Here is a 19,543-nt window from a genome sequence, read left to right as displayed (position 1 = left end):
ATGCTTAATTGAAGGAGATAAGGAAATAAGTATGAACATGTAGAAACTCATGAAATGCAATGCAAGCCTATATATATATAAATAAGTGCAACTATATGATTCTTGCCCACTTGATCAAAAGTAAATAAGCTCTTCAAAATAATTACAAATCAAATTCCACTAATTCTATCATTAAACAATAAAACAGATAAAGGTGCAAGAAGATAGCTCATGAAAGCAGGGAACATGAAAATTCAAGCATTGAACCCTCACTGATAATGTATGTACGCTCTAATCTCTAGTGTATAGGGTAATCACTCTATCCTTCTCTAATCATGCTTTCTAACTTTTGTTCTTCTCCTAACCAATCAACAATAGTTAATATACCAATGCAAACATCATGAGGTCTTTTCAAGGTTGTAATGGGGCTAAGGTACAGGTAGGGGTATACATTTGGTCAAGTGAGCTAATAAATTGAATCTTTAATTAACCCAAGCTCCAACCCAACTTGTATATTTTTAATGTAATCTTAAAGTTCATACCTAGCTACCCAGAATTCCCTTTTTTAATCCATACTTATGTGTCAACTTTGTATTTGATTTTATCATATGTGCATTGATCTTTGAGTTCTGAATTTAACATTGGGGTAATTTTGTCCCCTTATTTATTTATTATTATTCTTATTATTATTATTTTATTTTTTTTGACATATAGCTTATCAATGCACATAGATTTTTAATTCTTATAGTTTCACATGAGTAGGTATCCAAATTCCCATTAAATTCTCATGACACATTCCCTTAACAACTTTTGTTCCCACAATTTCCCATACTTAACTAGCACACACAATTCTATCTTAAGCTAACCAAAGATTCAATTTGGGATATACAATCATTTTTCAGCTTAAGGTTAGTAACGTGGTAAAATATAGAACAAATGGGATTTAAAGGCTCAAAGTGGTTAACAAAGGTAATTGAAAAGGGTAGGCTTAATTTGGATCAGTGAGTTTAAACAAATAATGGCCTCAATCATGTGCAAGCATGCAAATATAATAAATATTGGACATATAAGATAAAACAAAATATAGATTACAATCATAGAGAAGTAAACACACAAGAATGAAATAATTATGGTTAAATAATGTAACCATACATAAAGGCTCAAATCTTTCACAGGTTGTGTGTTCTTTAGCTCAAATATCATGTTCCAAATACAACTCAAGCAAATTTATCATAAAAATTTTGAAAAATTAGTGAAATTTTGTTCCAAAGATAGAGTCTTAAAAGAAACTTATTGTCTTTTCAATCAAGTAGAACATGCATGTAACTATCCTAACCTATGCAATTTATTTTATTCTATAAAAGAAAGAAAATCTAACTAAAATATCCTAATTATTGGTGCTAGGGAAAAGAAATTACCTCCGAAAGTCAGGTACTGACCGACCTCCCCACACTTAAGGCTTTGCACCGTCCTCGGTGCCGTCTGTCAGGAACAGGGGTGGGCTGGTAGCAGTATCTTCACAGTCGGGACCATTATGGCTCCCGGTGCCGGTAAAAGAAGTGGAGTCCGGGGTATCTGAGTCCCTGAAGTGTCCCTTGAGTAGCTCCTTGAGGTGTTTGAATCGGCGCTCGTTACGGCGCTCTCTCATCTTTGCTTTCTGTGCTTGCCGATCCAACCTCTCGATTATCTGCTGGAGCAATTCATCAGTTGTAGGGGCTTGTGGTGTTGAAGAAGGATAATCTTCAACTGGAGTAGTAGGATGGCTTGTAGTGGCTGCTGGGAGTTTGAGGTATTTCCCGTTAGGGACATACTGATCATCTCGTGGAAGCACGGCCTTGGTGTCACCAGCTCTGTAGGAGACTCCGGCTGCTGAGACAAGATCTGAGACCAAGGCGGGGAAAGGTAAGTTGCCCACAATTTGTACATGTCCCATAGCATTCCGGATATGTCTTGAGAGATGCAGAGGTTGGTCTGTAAGGATGCACCATAGTAGAACAGCCATGTCCGCAGTGAAGGAGGACTCATGAGTTCTCGGAAAGACGTAATGGGACATGATCTGTGCCCAGACGCGAGCCTCCAAGGTGAGTGCTGAAGCCAAGATTCCCTTAAGGCGGGTACGGTGGTATCCGTAGATCCAACGGCTGCCAGGTAATGCGATAACTCTGAGAAAGGAGTCCCAGTCAAATTGGTACCTCTGGCACTTAAATGCGGTTTCTTGGAAGGCGTCCATTCCTTCTGGAATAGGGGAAAGACTCAGAGCTTGCTGAATGGCCTCTTCTGTGATGGGGACTTGCTTCTGCCGGACATAAACAGACTGCAGGGTTGGCATGTAGAAGTTAGAGTAGAACTCAACTACCCAAGAAAGATTGACCTGCCTTGGTTGTCTCCGTAGGAAACCCCATTGTCTTCGTTCAATTTGCGGCTCAACAAAGGTAGCAATATTGGACGGGAGGATAAGAAGGTATTCATTGTTATAGTTTCTTTCTGCCAGGATAGGGAACATCTGCTCACAGTAGCGATTGGGAAATCGTGCAGTGTCCTTTGCTGGAAAGGCTTTCTCCTTTTCATCAACCTTTATTATCCTCTTAACTCTTTTTGTTGAGAGCTTGACTGCGGTTGAAGAGGGCTCTGCTACTAATGCTCTTTTAGTTCCTCTTCTTGCTGGTGGTTTGGAAGTCGCTTTCTCCTTTCCTTTCGTGGTGGCCATCCTGAAAAGAGAGGAGAAAGTAAATTAAATTCAAATAGATATATAGCAAGGAAGAGAATGGAAGAGTGATGATGGATGCACATTAGGATGTCGATGACATTAACACATGCTCTCGAGTACATGTGAAAAGCCAACAATGGAAAATAGCTAGTGCATAGAAAGACAAGTGACTGCAAGGTGTTTATTGGCATGCCGGCAAAGGGCATGAGTAGCATAGACCAAGCAATACTTTGTAACAAACCATCACGTTTGTATTGACAATTAAATTCATTTAATACAATGGTAGAGGAAAGTTGTGAAAAGCAAGCATTGAATAGTATAACAACATAGAGAAGTGCATAATGCCATTTGAGCTTTTTCACAAACACATAGCATGCATGATGAATAAGGTATAGAAAATATGAAGGTGAACATGCAAGCAATCCCTTGAATAGAATAAAAATAATTGTCAAACAATTTGCAACAATCCACAAGCATATAATGAGGGATAATGACTAAAAAAAAAATTTCTAACACCATGTAAAAAGAAAAAGAAAAAGAAAGAAAATATGAATAATGAAAAGAAAAAGAAAAGAAAAGAAAATACATATAAAATAATAAGAATGATAGAAAAAGAAAGAGGGAAGAAGAAAGTAAAACCTTGTTAATGGATGTGAGATAGAGAGTGAAAGGTAAGATAGAAGGGGGAAGGGGGAAATAAGGAAGAAAAAGGAAAATTGGGATTTGGAGGAGAGAAAGATAAGATAAGTGGCAATTTTAGGTTGAGCTGTGCGGCGCATGCGACGCAACCGCGTGGGGCACGCGTTCGCATGGATGCGCTTCAAGTATGGTGACGCGATCGCGTCGGTCACACGGTCGCGTGACCCATGTTATGCGTCTGGCGCGAGTGCAGCCTCGCTCCAGCACAACTCTCTGTTCAAATTAAATTGTTTGCCATAATTGGGACGGCGCGATCGCGTGGGTCACGCGATCGCGTGAGTGTGCGCCAGGAAATGGATGACGCGGCCGCGTCGGCGACGCAGCCGCGTCGGCGACGCGGTCGCGTGATAAAGATTGTGCTTCCAGCACCAATCCAGCATCACTCTCGCACAATATTTCATTGTGCACCCTTTTACGTCGAAAACGCAGGGCACGCGGCCGCGTGGGAGGCCATGATTCCCAAGCGACGCGAATGATTTGTGCCATTGGCACGCCTCCAGCCACACTCCAGCGTAACTTTCTGTTCATTTTTATTTTTCTTTACTCTCCCTGTGACGCGGACGCATCGCTGATGCGATCGCGTCGCATAGCAAAATAATATTTTTTTATATGCAGATGTAAATGCACAAAATGCACTGATAAAAAGAAGAGTTATTGAATAGGAAAAACTAAAAATAAAGAAAAGAACGATCATACCATGGTGGGTTGTCTCCCACCTAGCACTTTGCTTTAACGTCCGTAAGTTGGACGCTCCACTAGCTCAATCTTCTGCTATGTGGGGATCTTCCAAGAGGAAGATCTCAAGCTCCTTGTTTCTCTGCATCTTCTCGCCATGGTATAGCTTCAGGCGTTGTCCATTAACCTTAATAAGTTCAGAGCTTGAAGGATGGCTTAGGTGATAAACTCCGTATGGTTCGGCCTTCTCCACTTTATATGGACCTTCCCATCTTGATCTCAACTTACCTGGCATGAGCCTTAGTCGAGATTTGTAAAGGAGGACTAAATCCCCAGGTTGGAACTCTTTCTTCTTGATGTTTTGATCATGTACAGCCTTCATCTTTTCCTTGTATATTCTGGAGTTTTCATAAGCCTCTAGGCGAAGGCTCTCCAGTTCCTGCAGTTGCAACTTCCTTTCAGCTCTGGCTTTCTCAATTCCCATGTTGCACTCCTTAACTGCCCAAAAAGCTCTGTGTTCTACTTCAACTGGGAGATGACAAGCTTTTCCATAAACCAAGCGGAAAGGGCTCATCCCAATGGGTGTCTTGTATGTTGTTCTATATGCCCAGAGTGCATCTTGTAGCCTGGTGCTCCAGTCTTTTCTATGAGGCTTTACTATCTTTTGCAAGATACACTTAATTTCTCTGTTTGACACCTCGGCTTGCCCATTAGTTTGGGGATGGTAAGCTGTTGCGACTTTATGAATTATCCCATGCTTCTTCATTAATCCTGTTAGTCTCCTGTTACAAAAATGGGTGCCTTGATCGCTCACGATTGCTCGTGGTGATCCGAAGCGACATATAATATGGTTTCTCACAAAGAAAACAACAGTGTTAGCATCATCAGTGTGGGTAGGAATTGCTTCCACCCATTTGGAAACATAATCCACAGCTAACAATATATAAAAATATCCATTAGAATTTGGAAATGGACCCATGAAGTCAATGCCCCAAACATCAAAAATTTCACAGAAAAGCATAATTTGTTGAGGCATCTCATCCCTCCTGGATATATTACCAAATTTTTGGCATCGGAGACAAGATTTACAAAACTCAGCAGCGTCTCTAAAAAGAGTAGGCCACCAGAATCCACAGTCTAAGATCTTTCTAGCTGTTCTTTGAGGGCCAAAATGTCCTCCACTCTCAGATGAGTGACAGGCCTCTAAAATGGACTGGAATTCTGATTGAGGCACACAACGTCTAATTACTTGATCAGCACCACATCTCCATAAATATGGGTCATCCCATGTATAATATTTAGACTCACTTTTCAGCTTGTCTCTTTGATGCTTAGAAAAATTTGGAGGAAATGTGCGGCTAACTAAATAATTAGCAACAGGTGCATACTAAGGGATTACCTCAGATACTGCTTGCAGGTTATCAAAAGGAAAATTATCATCTATAGGAGTAGAATCATCCTTAATATGCTCAAGGCGACTCAAGTGGTCTGCCACTAAATTCTGATTACCACTCCTATCCTTTATTTCTAAATCAAATTCTTGTAACAGCAGTATCCAACGTATAAGTCTTGGTTTGGACTCCTTTTTAGCTAATAGATACTTTAAATCTGCATGGTCTGAATACACTACTACTCTAGTACCAAGTAAATAAGCTCAGAATTTATCCAGAGCAAAAACAATAGCAAGAAGCTCTTTCTCAGTAGTAGTATAGTTGGACTGGGCAGTGTCTAAAGTCTTAGATGCATAGGCAATAACGAAAGGATCCTTACCTTCACGCTAAGCCAGCGCTGCTCCTACTGCATGGTTGGAAGCATCGCACATGATTTCAAACGGCTGGCTCCAATCTGGTCCTCTCACAATTGGAGCTTGAGTCAGAGCAGTCTTCAGCTTATCAAACGCTTGTTTGCAATCCTCACTGAACTCGAACTCAATATCCTTCTGCAATAATCTGGATAAGGGAAGTGCGACCTTACTAAAGTCCTTAATAAATCTCCTGTAAAAACCTGCATGGCCAAGGAACGAACGGACTTCCCTCACAGAAGAGGGGTAAGGTAGACTAGAAATAACATTCACCTTTGCTGGGTCTACAGAAATGCCATTATTAGATACCACATGTCCTAATACAATTCCTTATTTAACCATAAAGTGACATTTTTCGAAATTTAATACAAGGTTTCTATTAACACATCTATCTAATACTCTAGATAATCCATCCAAGCAAAGGCTAAAAGAATCACCATAAACGCTAAAATCGTCCATAAAAACTTCCATACAGTCCTCAATAAGATCAGAGAAAAGACTCATCATGCACCTTTGGAAGGTAGCTGGTGCATTGCACAAGCCAAAGGGCATTCTCTTGTAAGCATAAGTCCCAAAAGGACATGTAAAAGTAGTCTTTTCCTGATCCTCAGGAGCTATATGAATCTGGAAATAACCTGTGTAACCATCTAAAAAGCAATAATGTGATTTACCTGACAGGCGATCCAGCATTTGATCAATGAATGGAAGTGGGTAGTGATCCTTACGGGTAGCTTGGTTGTGACGCCTGTAATCAATGCAGACTCTCCAAGCATTCTGAACTATAGTTGCTATGAGCTCTCCATGCTCATTCTTCACTGTAGTGACTCCAGACTTCTTGGGCACCACTTGTACTGGGCTTACCCATTCACTGTCTGAAATGGGATATATGATACCTGCTTCCAATAGTCTGGTCACTTCCTTTTTGATAACTTCCAAGATGGTGGGATTCAATCTTCTTTGGGGTTGACGGACAGGTCTTGCTCCCTCTTCTAAAAATATTCTGTGCTCACATACTTGAGGGTTGATGCCTACTATGTCTGCCAAGCTCCACCCAATTGCCTTCTTATGCTTCCTCAGCACATCAAGTAACTGCTCTTCTTGTTAAGAAGTAAGTTCCCTTGCAATGATAATTGGGAACCTCTGCTCATCTTCAAGATAAGCATATTTGAGATGCGGAGGGAGGGGTTTCAATTCTAACTTTTGATCATGGGCAGGCTCTGGATTATCTGGAGCTTGTGAAAATGACGAAGTGCCCTCATTGTCAGTTAAGAGGGTCCCCACACTTAGACCTTGTCTAGTGTGCCTCTCTTCAAACTCTTCCTTGTGAACTTCAGCTACACTTTCATCTATGACATCACACTGGAAGATAGAACGATCTTCTGGGGGTTGTCAATGACTCCATTCAGATTGAAGATTACTATGCGGCCATCTATTTCAAAGGAGTATGTTCCTGAAAAAGCATCCAATTTGAATTTTGATGTCTTCAGGAATAGTCTTCCAAGTAGGATTGATGATGGCTTATCTGAATTATTATGGGGCATCTCCAAGATATAAAAATCAGTGGAAAATGTAAGCCCCTTAATGTTCACCAAAACATCTTCAGCAACTCCAGCCACTGTAATAATGCTTTTATCTACTAACAGAAAACGAGCTGCCGACCTTTTTAAGGGAGGGAGCCTCAAAATATCATATATAGACAAAGGCATTATACTGACACATGCTCCTAAATCACACATGTAATCATAAATTACTACACCACCAATAGTACAGCTAACTATACAAGGACCTGGATCACTACATTTTTCAGGTAATCCTCCCATTAAAGCAGATATAGAACTACCTAAAGGAATAGTTTCTAATTCATTAATTTTTTCTTTATGGATACGTAAGTCTTTTAGAAACTTTGCATATTTAGGTACCTGTTGAATAACATCAAAAAGAGGAACAGTTACCTCAACCTTTTTGAATATTTCTACCATTTTGGGGTCGGGTTCCAGCTGCTTCCTGGGCTTCCTTGCAAGTTGTGAAAATGAAATAGGAGTAGTATTTTCTGTGGTGTCTGCGTCTTTTGATGCTTCCTCCTGTGGTTGAGCTATTTCTTCTTCAGCTATGTCCTGTATGTCCTCTTCCTCTTCAACATCTTCTATTTCTACTACCTCTTCAGCTGAGGTGGGTTCTGGTGAGCTTAGTTCCTCCTGATTCCTCTCCTGTAGTGTGGTTCCAGACCTTAGGGTGATGGCATTAATGCCTCCCTTTGGATTGAGTAATGGTTGAGAGGGGATTCCAGTGGAGCTTGAAGGTTGATTACTGGAATTTTGCGTTCATCCAATCTGTGACATAAGAGCTTGCAAAGTAGAGGTGAGACCATTCAGACTGGCATTAATACTATTCATGATGTTACTTTCCATGGTCTGTTGTCTTCTCTCAAAAGATTGTCGTAGCTCTTCATTAGGAAATAAAGAAGAATGAGTAAATTGAGAGGTCTGTTGTTGATTGTTCTGTAGTCTTTGGTTTTGCCTCAGGTGAGGTGCTCTGTAAGGTTGATTCTGCTACCTGTTGTTGTTATTATTCCACCTCTGATTTCCCTGATTATCTCGGCCTCCTCTGTTATTGTTGTCCCTCAAATTCTGGTTAGAATTGTCCTGCCATCCATGGTTATTATTTCCACTTTGATTGTACCCTTGGTTGGGGCGGTCATAGAAGTTATGAGTGGATGCCACCATGTTGTCTTCTTGTTGGAGCTGCGGGCATTCATCAGTGTAATGGCTATAATCAGCACAGATTCTGTAAATTTTTTGTGGGACTAGTTGTTGGTTTTGCTGTGGTGGAGGAGCTTGAGCTTGCTGAGCCTGTTGTTGATTCAATTGCATCTGTTTCAGTAAGTTGGTCATCTCCCATATACTCTGAGCTAGAGCCGCAGTCTCTCTGCTAGAGGATACTTCTGCAACGGCTTTTGAACGACCTTGCTTTTGTCTGTGGTTCCTAGTAGATTCAGCTAAATCACTGATCAATTGCTAAGCCTCATCAGTGGTCTTGTACTTCTTCATAGACCCATTGCTAGCACTTTCCAATGTGGTCTTATCTTGGGGCCTCATGCCCTGTGTGATATAGCTAAGTAACACTATCTTGTCAATCATGTGGTGGGGGCATGCTTCCAGAAGATTATTGAAGCGCTCCCAGTATTCAAAGAGAGTCTCATTGTCATCCTGAACAATTGTGGAAATATCCTTCCTCAGTTTATCAGTAACTTCAGATGGAAAGAATTTCTCCAAAAACTCCTTTCTGAGTGTATCCCAGTTGGATACATTTGCTAGAGGTTGAGTGTAGTACCACTCTCTTGCTTTTCCCTCGAGAGAAAACGGGAAAGCTTTCAGCAAAATTGAAGTTTCATCAGTACCATCATGCCTGACAGTAGAACAAGCTGCCTGGAAATCTCTCAAGTGCTTAATAGGCTCTTGAGCAGGTAGGCCATGAAACTTGGGCATCAAATTTAGCAGTGCGGTCTTTATTTCAAAATCTGTAGCTACTGCTGGATGATGCGCTTGAAACGGTTGCATTGTAAAATCAGGGGCTCCTTCCTCCTAGATGGTAACTCTCCTAACTGTCATGTTCTGCACGTAAAACAACCGAATCAGTAGAACGGGGGCTGGTTTCTTCCTCAAGTTCACTTTCAGATCCGCCCTCAGAGCGGACTAACCGATGATGTTCTCGCCGTATTCGTGAAATAGTCCTTTCAATTTCAGGATTGAATATTAGCAAGCGCGGATCAGGAAGTGACGCGTCATTTGACGAAAGAAACATACAGCTCATAGTAGCAAAATAAAATAAAATACAAATAAATAAATTCTAATTAATAACTTTAGCACTCTATTGCAACTTCCCGGCAATGGCGCCAAAAATTGATGAGACACAGAAGTTGGCGAATTAAAAATTATTAAAATAGTTACGTTGCAAGTATAGTTCTTAACTCACCGAAAATCTACCTATCAATTTAGAAATATGTCACAGAGAGTTTAAATTAAAAATTACTGGGAGTTTAAGTCCCAGGTCGTCTCCCAACGAGTTGCAGAAAAGTGTGGTATTTTATTAATCAGATGTTCCAAGAAGTTGAGTTAAGTAGGTGGAAAATTAAATTAAAAAAATTCAAATAATATGAATAGAAGCCTTGACTGGGAGTTGATTAGTTGGAATCTCTATCATTGATGGGATGATTTCAAGATTAATTTATAATTAATGGTTGTTCTGTTTAGTTATCCTTTACTAGGTAAGGGAAAGTCAAACAAGTTAGAATGCTAGATCTGTTCACGAGTTGCAACCCACTTAGTTCAAAGGGATTGGTGTTAGTGATTAGATAACAATCCAACAGTTAACCCAATTACAATTTTTCTTTCAATCCTTCTAACTCAAGAGTTCCTTTCAATCAACTCCCTATCAAGTGGGGGAACTACTCACTCATTGTAAATAATAAATCCATAACACATGAAAGGAAATTAAAAGAAGACATGATTATTAGAATAGAAAATAAATTAAATTAGAAGAAATAAATTAAAATCATGAAAGTATTCAAATGACAAAGTTGAACAAAGCAAAGAACATGGAAGAATAAAACCAAGTTAAGAGAACGAACTAGAATGACGAAGTCTTGATGAGGAAATAACTCTTCTCAATGTTCCAATGCTAAGACCAATTGAAAAATGAAATTCTTAAACCTAGAGAGAGAAACGTATGGGAGTAAAACTAGATCTAAAACTAAAACTGTGTAAAATGAATGTTCTTCTTTGTTTCTGCATATTCTCTAGCTCTAGTCTGCTGTTCCGGGCCAAAAACTGGGTCGAAATAAGGTCCAAAATCGCCCCCAGCGAATCCTGCAGATTATGCAGATCGCACATGTCACGCGATCGCGTCATCCATGCGGACGGGTCATTCGCGCTTTTCCTTGCTACGCGTTCGCGTCGTCCACGCTACCGCGTCGCTTGAGCTTTTCCAATCCGTGCGGCCGCGTGAGCCATGCGGCCGCGTCACTGCGATTTGCTCTCCTTCGCGCGGTCGCGTGAGCCATGCGACCGCGTCACTTCTCGCTAGTTATCTCTTCAAATTCTTGTGTTCCTTCCATTTTTCCTAGCTTCCTTTCCAATCTCCAACTCATTTATGCCCTGTAAAGTCTGAAACACTCAACACACAGATCACGGCATCGAATGGAATAAAGGAGAATAAAAATTACATAATTAAAGTCTCTAGGAAGCAGTTTTCAAACATGTTATAAATTTAAGAAGGAATTATAACTTCATGCTAATTTAATGAATAAGTGGATAAGGATCATGATAAAACCACACAATTAAACACAATATAAACCATAAAATAGTGGTTTATCAGTTTCCATAGGGTTCACCCATGTAATTCACCTCTACTATTGCAGGGTTCTCAGGATCATAAGCTTCTTCCTCAGAAGATGCCTCTTGAGTACTGTTGGATGCAGCTTGCATTCCATTCAGACTCTGAGAAATCATATTGACTTGCTGAGTCAATATTTTGTTCTGAGCCAATATGGCATTCAGAGTATCAATTTCAAGAACTCCCTTCTTCTGAGGCGTCCCATTACTTACAGGATTCCTCTCAGAAGTGTACGTGAACTGGTTATTAGCAACCATGTCAATGAGTTCTTAAGCTTCAGGAGGCATTTTCTTTAGGTGAATGGACCCACCTGCAGAATGGTCCAATGACATCTTTGATAGTTCAGATAGACCATCATAGAATATATCCAGAATGGTCCATTCTGAAAGCATGTCAGAAGGACACTTTTTGGTCAGTTGCTTATATCTCTCCCAAGCTTCATAGAGGGATTCACCTTCTTTCTGTCTGAAGGTTTGAACATCCACTCTAAGCTTACTAAGCTTTTGAGGAGGAAAGAACTTGGCTAAGAAAGCCGTGACCAGCTTATACCAAGAGTTCAGGCTATCTTTAGGTTGAGAGTCCAACCATACTCTAGCTCTGTCTCTTACAGCAAACGGGAAAAGCATAAGCCTGTAGACCTCGGGATCAACCCCATTGGTCTTAACAGTTTCACAAATCTGCAAGATTTCAGTCAAGAACTGAAAAGGATCTTCAGATGGAAGTCCATGAAACTTGTAGTTCTGTTGCATCAGAGAAACTAATTGAGGTTTCAGCTCAAAATTGTTTACTCCAATGGCAGGGATTGAGATGCTTCTTCCATGTAAATTGGAATTAGGTGCAGTAAAGTCACCAAGCATCTTCCTTGCATTGTTGTTATTTTCGGCCATGTTTTCTTCTTTTTCAAAAATTTCTGTCAGATTTTCTCCAGAGAGTTGTGCTTTAGCTTCCCTTAGCTTCCTCTTCAGAATCCTTTCAAGTTCAGGATCAGCTTCAACAAGAATGTTCTTATCCTTGTTCCTGCTCATTTGAAAAAGAAGAAGAGAGCAGAAAAGAAAATATGAAATCCTCTATGTCACAGTATAAAGATTCCTTTATGTGAGTAGAAGAAAGTAAGAATAGAAGAAGGAAAAGATGAGAATCCAAACACAGGGGTGAGGATAGAAGTGTTAATGGATGAACAAATAAATAGAAGGTGATTAGAGATGAGAGAAGAATTCGAAAATTTAACAAAATAAAATAAAAATATTTTAAATTTAAATTTAAAATTTGAAAATCAAAATTGAAATTAAATTCAATTAAAATTAAAACAATTAGTTAATTAAAATGAAATTTTGAAAAAGAGGGAAGGAATTTTCGAAAATTAAAGGTAGAGAGTTAGTTGGGTGGTGCACAAAATTGTTACTCTCTTACAATTTCGCACACATGACCAGCAAGTGCACTGGGTCGTCCAAGTAATACCTTACGTGAGTAAGGGTCGAATCCCACGGAGATTGTTGGTTTGAAGCAATCTATGGTTATCTTGTAAATCTTAGTCAGGAAGTCAATTATGTTTATCAATTGAATTGTGAATAACCAGTAGAGCATAAATTAAAAGTTACTTGTTGTGCAGTAATGGAGAATATGTTGGAGTTTTGGAGATGCTTTGTCTTCTGAATCTCTGCTTTCCTCTGTCCTCTTGTTCACGCACGCACGTCCCCCTATGGCAAGCTGTGTGTTGGTGGATCACCGTTGTCAATGGTTACCTTCCGTCCTTCCAGTGAAAACTACGCTCACGCGCTCTGTCACAGCACGGCTAATCACCGGTTGGTTCTCGATTCGGTTGGAATAGGATTTACTATCCTTTTGCGTCTGTCACTAACGCCCAGCCTTCAGGAGTTTGAAGCTCGTCACAGTCATTCAATCCTTGAATCCTACTCGGAATACCACAGACAAGGTTTAGACTTTCCGGATTCTCATGAATGCCGCCATCAGTTCTAGCTTATACCACGGAGATTCTGATTAAGGAATCTAAGAGACACTCATTCAATCGGATATAGAACGGAGGTGGTTGTCAGGCACACGTTCGTGGTTTGAGGAAGATGATGACTGTCACAGATCATCACTTCCATCACAGTTAAGCGCGAATGAACATCTTAGATAGGAACAAGCGTGTTTGAATGGAAAACAGAAATACTTGCATTAATTCATCGAGACACAGCAGAGCTCCTCACCCCCAACAATGGGGTTTAGAGACTCATGCCATCAGAGAATACAAAGTTTAGATCTGAAAATGTCATGAGATCCAAAATAAGTCTCTAAAAGTTGTTTAAATACTAAACTAGTAGCCTAGGGTTACAGAATATGAGTGGACTATGATGGATGATGCAGAGATCCACTTCTGGGGCCCACTTGGTGTGTGCTGGGGCTGAGATTTAAGTGAGTCACGTGCAGGGGCCATTTGTGGAGTTGAACGCCAGTTTTTATGCCAGTTTGGGCGTTCAACTCCAGTTTTTTATCCTTTTCTGGCGTTGGACGCCAGGATTGGGCAGAGAACTGGCGTTGAACGCCAGTTTACGTCATCTATCCTTGTGCAAAGTATGGACTATTATATATTGCTGGAAAGCCCTGGATGTCTACTTTCCAATGCAATTGGAAGCATGCCATTTCGAGTTCTGTAGCTCCAGAAAATCCAATTTGAGTGCAGGGAGGTCAGAATCCAACAGCATCAGCAGTCCTTTTTCAGCCTGAATCAGATTTTTGCTCAGCTCCTTCAATTTCAGCCAGAAAAATACCTAAAATTACAGAAAAACACACAACTCATAGTAAAGTTCAGAAATATGAATTTTTCCTAAAAACTACTAGAAATAGACTAAAAACTTACTAAAACATACTCTAAACTATATGAAATTATCCCCAAAAAGCGTATAAAATATCCGCTCATCATTGGCCAGTTTTGAAAAAGATATGATTGAAACAAAAAGATATGATTGATTAAAAGAGATTTGAAATTTGTTTTTGAAAAAGATATGATTGAAATTGAAAAAGATATGATTGAAACAAAAAGATAAGATTGATTGAAAAAGATTTGAAAATCAATTTTAAAAAGATAAGAGGTTAGGGGAGAAGTTAAAAAGAATTTTAAAATTAATTTTGAAAAAGATATGATTGAAATTAAAAAAGATATGATAGGGAATTGAAAAGATTTAATTTTGAAAACTAAAGTTGATTACTTGACTAACAAGAAACAAAAAGATATGATTCTAGAGTTTAAAGATTGAACCTTTCTTACTAAGCAAGTAACAAACTTAATATTTTTTTGAATCAATCACATTAATTGTTAGTAAAGATTTGAAATTATGAAACAAAATAAGAAAAAGATTTTTGAAAATCATTTTGGAATTTTCGAAAATTATGAAATAAAAATGAAAAAGATTTGATTTTTGAAAAAGATTTGAAAAAGATAAGATTTTTAAATTGAAAATTTGATTTGACTCATAAGAAATAACTAAATTTTAAAAATTTTTTACTAAATCAAATCAAATTTTCGAAAATTATGAGTGAAATAAGAGAAAGATATTTTTTTGATTTTTGAATTTTCAATGAAGAAAGAGAAAAACAACCCAAAGACTCAATGCATGAAAATTTTGGATCAAAATATGTGATGCATGCAAGAACACTATGAATGTCAAGATGAACACCAAGAACACTTTGAATGTCAAGATGAACACCAAGAACTTATTTTTGAAAAATTTTCAAGAAAAGAAAACATGCAAAACACCAAACTTAAAAATTTTTTTTCTTTAGACATTAACAAATTGAAAATGCATATGAAAAACAAGAAAAGACACAAAACAATAAAATATGAAGATCAAACAAGAAGACTGGCCAAGAATAACTTGAAGATCATGAAGAATGCAATGCATGAAATTTTCGAAAATAATTTTTTTAGAAAATTAAAAAGATGCAATTGACACCAAACTTAAAACTTGACTCTAGACTCAAACAAGAAACATCAAATTATTTTTGGATTTTATGATTTTGTTAATTTTTTTGGATTTTTCGGAAATTAATTTTGGAAAAACGAAAAAGAAGAAATTTTTTTTTGTATTTTTTTGAAAATAAGAAATAAAAAGCTTAAAAATTAAAATAAAATTACCTAATCTGAGCAACAAGATGAACCGTCAGTTGTCCAAACTCGAACAACCCCCGGCAACGGCGCCAAAAACTTGGTGTGCGAAATCGTGATCATTCCTTCCTTGGTAACGGCGCTAAAAACTCAATACGCACGTTCATGTTCTTAATTCTGTTTCACAACTTCGTACAACTAACCAGCAAGTGCACTGGGTCGTCCAAGTAATAAACCTTACGTGAGTAAGGGTCGATCCCATGGAGATTGTCGACTTGAAGCAAGCTATGGTCACCTTGTAAATCTCAGTCAGGCGGATTCAACTGATTTTATGAATTGATAAGTAAAAGATAAATAAAATATAAAATAGGATAGTGGTACTTATGAAATTCATTGGTGAGAATTTCAGATAAGCGTATAGAGATGCTTTCGTCCCTCTGAACTTCTGCTTTCCTGCTGTCTTCATCCAATCCTTCCTACTCCTTTCCATGGCAAGCTGTATGTTAGGCATCACCGTTGTCAATGGCCACCTGTCCTCTCAGTGAAAATGGTCCAATGCGCTGTCACTGCATGGCTAATCATCTGTCGGTTCTCGATCATACTGGAATAGGATCTATTGATCCTTTTACGTCTGTCACTACGCCCAGCACTCGCAAGTTTGAAGCTCGTCACAGTCATTCAATCCCTGAATCCTACTCGGAATACCACAGAAAAGGTTTAGACTTTCCAGATTCTCAAGAATGGCCGTCCATGGGTTCTAACTTATACCACGAAGACACTAATAACTTGGACTCAGTCCCCTGTATTAGATATCCAAGAGATATCCATTCAATCTAAGGTAGAACGGAAGTGGTTGTCAGGCACGCGTTCATAAGTTGAGAATGATGATGACTGTCATGATCATTACATCCATCATATTGAAATGTGAATGAATATCTTAGAAGTGGAATAAGTTGAATTGAATAGAAAAACAATAGTACTTTGCATTAATCTTTGAGGAACAGCAGAGCTCCACACCTTAATCTATGGTGTGTAGAAACTCTACCGTTGAAAATACACAAGTGATAAATGTTCAGGCATGGCCGAAGGGCCAGCCCTCACAAAAGTCTAAGATAGCATAAAACTAATCAAAGATGATCCAAAAGATATAAACATAATAGTAAAAAGTCCTATTTATACTAAACTAGTTACTAGGGTTTGCATAATCGAGTAAATGATGCAGAAATCCACTTCTGGGGCCCACTTGGTGTGTGATTGGGCTGAGCATTGAGCTTTACACGTGTAGAGGCTTCTCTTGGAGTTGAACGCCAGTTTGTAACCTGTTTCTGGCGTTTAACTCCACTTTGCAACCTGTTTCTGGCGTTTAACTCCAGAATGCAGCATGGAACTGGCGTTGAATGCCAGTTTGCGTCGTCCAAACGCAGGCAAGGTATGGACTATTATATATTGCTGGAAAGCCCTGGATGTCTACTTTCCAACGCAATTAAGAGCGCATCATTTAGAGTTCTGTAGCTCCAAAAAATCCACTTTTAGTGCAGGGAGGTCAGAATCCAACAGCATCTGCAGTCCTTCTTCAACCTCTGAATCTGATTTTTGCTCAAGTCCCTCAATTTCAGCCAGAAAATACCTGAAATCATAGAAAAAAACACAAACTCATAGTAAAGTCCAGAAATGTGAATTTTAATTAAAAACTAATAAAAATATACTAAAAACTAACTAAATTATACTAAAAACTATGTAAAAACAATGCCAAAAAGCGTATAAATTATCCGCTCATCATGCGCGTCGCTGCCAACTCTTCAAAACTCCATTTTTCGCGTTCTTTCCGCTTTTGCATGTTTTCTTTCCATCCTCTAAGCCATTCCTGCCCTATAAAGCCTAAAAATACTTAACACACAAATCACGGCATCGAATGGTAATAAAGGGTATTCAAAATTAACAGTTTAAAGGTCTAGGAAACATGTTTTCAACTATATCACAGAATAAGGAAGGATTTGTAAAACCATGCAAATCATATGAATAAGTAAGCAAAGACTTGATAAAAACCACTCAAATTAGCACAAAATAAACCATAAAATAGTGGTTTATCATGTACGCGTGACGTACGTCACATGCTGCAATTACAGAAGACGCTGAGGGTGATTTCTAGGCTGTTTTGGACCCAATTTTTGGCCCAAAAATACATACTAGAGCCAGAGGGCAAGCAGAGACTCAACACACATTCACTTTCACTTTAGTTTTAGTTTTAGTTTGGAATTTGAGGGAGAAAATACTACTTCTCCTAGGGTTCTTAGATTTTAGTTTTATGCTTTTGGATTGGATATTGAGAGAGCTACTTCTACCTTTGATTGAAGTCTTCATCGTTATAGTTTGCTTTTCTATTACTCTAGTCTTTTGTTTTCCATTTAATTTTCTCGTGGTCATATATGGATATTGTTAATTTTGGGTTTTATTAATGCAATGAACAATTTTTACATTTAATTCCATTTCTTGTTTGATTTCCTTTAATTAATTATCAGCTGCAAAATTTTATTTTATTAATTTATTTTAATTACCATGTCACTTATCTATTATTATTCCATGTTGTTGAAAAATGACATTCATTTTATGATTTAAAACTCTCAACTTGGTTTGGGAGTTGATTAATTAGAACCCCTTGAGTTAGAAAACTCAAGTATTAATTTGTAATTGGAGATTGCTGGCTAACTCACTTTTCACTAACTCTAATCCTTCCCTAGGAAAGGATTAGGACTTTTGAATCAGAGTTAGTGTTACCCACTTGACCTTCCTTCGCAACTGCAAGAGGATAACTGAGTGGAAGCAACAACCTTTTACTATTATACTTGGGAAAGTCAACAAGGATAGAAACTCCAATTAATCTTCTCTCAGCCAAGGCCTTTTAATTCAAATACATAACATCTCTTGCTATCATTCACTGCTTTGATTTTTAGTTATTTATTTTTCCGTTCTCAACCTTAAAAATTTCTCAGAAAATTCCTAACCAATAAATTGCACCTTGTGCCAACTCTTTGGGAAACGACCTGGGAATTCTACTCCCAGTTATTTATTCTTAATTGTGACATCTTCTAAATTGACCGTGGGAATTTCGTCGGTTAAGACTGTACTTACAACGCTACTTTTATTAAAATTTCTTAACCGGCATTTTTCCACCAGTCGAAAAGGTCCAAGGCTTTGAGCATCAATGGTTAGGAAAGTCAAAATTGATCTAAAGCTTAAAAGAGTGGTTCTCCCTAACCATATGCTTGTGGTGTGAAAGTATCAAGTAACCCTTGAAACTGAGCACTTAAAGTCGTGACCCATTGCTGTTACAGAGTATGACAAAGGCTCTAAGCACCACTTTCTAGGAGAAATAGAAAGAAGAATTCAAACTCAAGAAGTCCCTCAGTTAAGTGCTTGTGCTGTTCTTGTATTAAGTTAAGCTTGAAGACAAAACACTTAGAGTCACGGCTTGGTTCAAGGTGCAAAGCACCAAGGAAATGAAAGAGCTATGTTCAAGAATCAATTAGAGCCTAAAGAAGAGAATCTATAATACCATCTGAGTTTTAGTTCTGAAGAATGCTAATATTTCTGAGCTTCAAAGGATAGTGGGATGCCTAAGTAATTCAGAAATAAGGTGCCATTAGCCCCATTCAGTAGCTAGACCTGAGCTTAAATGACAACTCAGAATCTTAAGCATTTTCTCTTCTTGGTCCTATATTATTTTGGTTGCTTGAGGGCATGCAACAGTTTAAGTTTGGGGTTGTGATGCGTGAGCATTTTATACCCTTTTTCTAGTCATTTTTCAGTTGTTTTTAGTTAGATTTTATTTACTTTTACTTGATTTTAGTGCAAACCCCCCTTCCCCCCCTTTTAGATGCTACTTTGAATTGTTTTAGTATTTTTATGACTGAGATGAAATTCGCAGTAGTTTGACGGAGTTTAGAGCTGAAAAGAAGAAAGCTAGAAGCACCTTCCCTGGGTGCTAACTGGTTAGCACCAGCAAGGGATAAAGATCAGAAATGTGCATTTTGGCCGAATCTGAATCACACTCATTTTGGCCTCCAAGTGGACTTAGAAAAAAGATCATGGTTGGGGCGTCTATTGGAATTGCCCACATAATTAACCTGTTTAGAGAAAAATTGACCATAATCATAATTCTCACCTTAAGAAAATCCACCACTCATGT

General features: G+C 38.5%; 1 non-coding gene across 1 annotated transcript; it reads left to right on the top strand.

Annotated features, from left to right (window-relative positions):
• Positions 1-11,638: 11,638 nt before the first annotated feature.
• Positions 11,639-11,746, top strand: LOC112752764 (small nucleolar RNA R71). Its single transcript, XR_003177181.1, has one exon. It is a non-coding gene; the product is annotated as a small nucleolar RNA R71 (small nucleolar RNA).
• Positions 11,747-19,543: the final 7,797 nt, after the last annotated feature.

Source organism: Arachis hypogaea, chromosome 15 (genome assembly GCF_003086295.3).
Source record: "Arachis hypogaea cultivar Tifrunner chromosome 15, arahy.Tifrunner.gnm2.J5K5, whole genome shotgun sequence".
NCBI lineage: Eukaryota > Viridiplantae > Streptophyta > Magnoliopsida > Fabales > Fabaceae > Arachis > Arachis hypogaea.
The sequence above is the reverse complement of the archived record's forward strand: the minus strand, read 5'-3'. Positions and strand labels throughout refer to the sequence as shown.